This window comes from Onychomys torridus, chromosome 5 (assembly GCF_903995425.1).
Source record: "Onychomys torridus chromosome 5, mOncTor1.1, whole genome shotgun sequence".
Lineage (NCBI taxonomy): Eukaryota > Metazoa > Chordata > Mammalia > Rodentia > Cricetidae > Onychomys > Onychomys torridus.
This window is the reverse complement of record NC_050447.1, coordinates 59,765,989-59,769,825: the sequence shown is the minus strand read 5'-3', so window position 1 is coordinate 59,769,825 and position 3,837 is coordinate 59,765,989. Positions and strand designations below refer to the sequence as shown.

At 41.2% G+C, this 3,837-nt stretch overlaps 1 pseudogene; it reads right to left on the bottom strand.

The window, feature by feature from the left end:
• Positions 1–783: 783 nt before the first annotated feature.
• On the bottom strand, positions 784–1,799 carry LOC118584873 (annotated as a pseudogene).
• Positions 1,800–3,837: the final 2,038 nt, after the last annotated feature.

The following is a 3,837-nucleotide window of genomic DNA, read 5'->3' as shown; positions in this document are numbered from 1 at the left end:
TATAGATGGATATATGATTGATAGATGCATATATACATACACACATTTACCTATGATAGCCATAGCTTACAAATTGATTGTGTTAGATGGGATTTCTTTTGTTTCTGAGTTTACATTATGACAGTACAAAAGAATATAACTATCTGTAGTATTGATAAGATTCCCTTAATGAATACCACTTACAATTCACACATATTTGTAATTTAAGATGCCTCTCTCTTTCTCTTTGTATGTGTGTATTTACTAAGCATATTACAATTTTTACCAGTACTAGTGAGTTTCCAAATGGCACTGTGTTTTATATTTGCTTGCAGTTAAAGTACTTTCATCCATTGCACATAAGGGACGAGTTTTAATAGTAAGACTATTTCCAAAGAGCTTTCATGCCCTGTCATGTCAGTTTTATGCCAAAAAGCTTCCTGTCTCAAGAATTTATGAAGAAAATACTATATCTCAGTTAAGGATGTGATTAAGGATAAAAAGAGGCTCTTATTTCCAAGAAGTAATTATTACCCTCACTTGCTTATGTATTCATGTAAACAAATGGAAGATAGAACTCTGAGATGAGATTATTGGGTTTTGTTGTTGTTGTTGTTGTTGTTGTTGTTTTTAAGACAATCAGGCTGCTTTATTGTTATTGTCAACAGACCAGCCACATCATTAGGAAGGGAGGCTGATGCTGGTACAACACCCACCAAAGAAAATTGAAGACCCTGGTGGCTTCAGTGACATATATGATGCTGAATAAGTTAGGGTGATGCTGTTGCTCGAGGCTTGAACCTCTCATTTCATGTTCTTGACAAAATCCTCGCCTTTCTTGATGGAGGCTTTTAGCTCAGGGATGGCCTCGACAATCATTTTCTCCTCAAAAGGAGTGGATTTTGCCAATGCCTAGGTTCTTCTCCAGGCCTTTTTTTCCCCCAACAGCAAGGGTGTGGAGAAGTAAGTACACTCCATCTACTTGGACTGAACAAAAGAACACTTGATGACACTTTCCTTCCCTTGATAACACCTTCCTTCCTGATCATGGCATCCACAAGGGAGAAATCAAACCAAGTCCCAGCATAGACTGTGGACAGAGTGGCAGAACCTGCTCCAGCCTTGGCCTTCACAACTTCGGTGCCAGCCTCCTGGATCCTCCCGGTGAGCGTGGTCAGCTTGTCTTGGGGAAAGTCAACCTTGGGGGTACACTGAGAGATCAAGGGGATGATGGTCTTGCCAGCAGAGCCACCAATGACAGGCACATTTACTCAAACAGGATCCAAACCCTTCAGCTCTGCCACGAATATGTTCACTCTGATGATGTCAAGGGCCGTCACACCAGAGATCTTGTTGGGGTTATAGACACCACGCTTCTTGAAAACTGCTGTGATGGGCATGGTGGAGTTTACCGGGTTGGCGATGATGCAGATCATGGCTTCAGGGCAGTGCTGGGCACAGGCAGCTGTCAAGGTGGCCACAGTAGTAGCGTTGGTGTTGAATAGGTCATCATCCCGTGTCATTCCTGGCTTCCTGGGCACTCTGGCTGGGATCACCACCACATCACACCCTTTCAGGCAGGCTGGCAGCTGCTCAGGTCCGAGGTAGCCTTTCACAGTTGCTCTGGTCTCGATGTGACTCAGATCTGCTGCCATGAATATCATAGAGTGTCGGGTGGCTCACTAGGGGGCTATTCTTCAGGAGTAGTGAAAGGGGCTGCCCAATGTCCCTAGAGGCTCCCAGCACCGCTACTTTAGCATTGTTCTGGGCTGAAGTGCTGAAGCTGCAGCGCCTGCAGGCCGGGTGAGAGCGGACAGCATGACTGGGGCGGGCGGGGCACTGTCCTTCCAAGATGAGACTATTCTAAAGGAATGAACTAGCACAAGGAATGGCAGAGGCTGATCATCCATGAATGATGGGCTGCTGTAGACATAGTCACTTGGGAGGTTAAGTGGATTTGCTTGTCTTTTGAAAAGAATTTGTTGAGAAGAGAGATAAAACTGAAACTTTTGCTCCAGAGATGTTGTGGAATCATTGTATAGAATTAGCCAGCCTTGGATACATTCTCTTTCTTCTAGACTATTCTTCATGTGGGTGTAAGTTAAAGCATGAAGCACCCAACCTCTACCTATGTAGTATATAATTCTGAAAGCTGGTATTAGGTTAAGAGAATACCTGTTCAAGATTCTCCTCATCCTCTTTTGAGTATGGAGAGTTGGAACAAATGCTCTGGTCACATGCTGCATCATCTAACAGGGCCTTCAGAGGTCCCAGCCAGAGGCCTGTATGTTGTCTTCACTCTCCATTTGTTTCCATTTCCCTCATACCCAGGAAACTAATTCACAGATGTGGAGGACCTAAACTAGTGCAAGAAATAGGAATTGAACTGAACACACAGGAATACATAGAGCCCTGTGGATTTTATTGTTTTGAAAATGTTTATGTAACTACCCCTGGCTCAGAGCACTTAGACTGCAGGTGCCAATTTTATGAATCAGATAAATTCTTCCTTGTTAGTTGCAGTTGTGTACATATCTCCCTGAAGACACAGCTCCCAGCTTTATTAGTAAACATGACATATTTTCAGAATTGGGTTATGCCTGAGAAAGCCATGTGCTTTGAACCAATAGTGAGCATCCCTTATGGACAGGCACATTCATTGTTAAATGTGAGCAACCATTTTGGCATATACAAGGTAGCCTTTTGAGTTGTTTGATTATTTATGTTTTTGAGATAGTTGGCTACTTTTGAGACATCAGGGGTTACTTCTACTGGAAGATATACCAGAAAAGGATTGACCTTCCAAAATATGCTCTTCTAGTTTTAAAATGTAGATGTGTTTGACAACTTGCAGTTACCTCATCTGAAAAAGAAAATGAGTAGACAAATAGTTCATAGCATACAGTTATTATCATATGAAAAATCACACCACTGCTGTCTGACATATACTAATCAGTAACTCATATGCAATCTCTTAGAGATTAGAACAGCTGCAAAGATGGTTGCACAAGTAGGAATAGGAAGAGTTATACTGTGTGTAATTTGAATAAAAATATGACATGGATCATGCCAAATATTAGGTTGGAAGTTACCCCAGAAAAATAGTTTATCCTTATGCAAACACTCCTCAGTTTGAATATTGAAATAGGTTATTTTATATTCTAGAGAAGTGAAAGGCATGTACTCATCAGTCAGATGCTCATTGCATCTGCATCACGCATGAACCTGGCTCCTCCCTATCCTATCTAAAAATCAGAGATAACATTAGAGCCTCCTGTTCATATGTAATATTATCTAACTGGATTGTTCATCAAATGGATACCATCTCATTGGGCCTTCCTCTGATCTGAGCAGATAGGTATAAAAGCACTTGATTGTAGAGCTCATCCCTTGATAGGATCTCAATTTTCTTTGACTATTCTCTCCCCATTTTATTGAACTGAGCTGATTAATTATTCAGAGCTAGGAAGAAGGCAAATTACACCCTCAAGGCTGCAGATGAGTATTTAGGTGATATTGAAAGTAGTTCTACTGTGGGCACAGTGCTCGGTGAGACAGCTGCCAGCAAATCTCTGAGTCAGCTGAGGAGGCCAGATCATCTTAAGCCAGTCTTAGACTGTCTGATCTGCTAAGATGGAATCTATCAGCATTGTTTTATTTTTGAATGAAGTTTTTAATATACATTTAATTTCCCTAGAAAATATTTTTCTCCAAAATCTCTGGCAAAGTCTCCAGCTGGTTTCATGTGTATAAAATATTCAACGTAAGTCAGCCCTAAAAATATGTATGATTAACTATTATTCATTCTGCTTCTCCTTTTTCTGACTCATTTTATTGCCTCAGTCTATCATTGGTCCA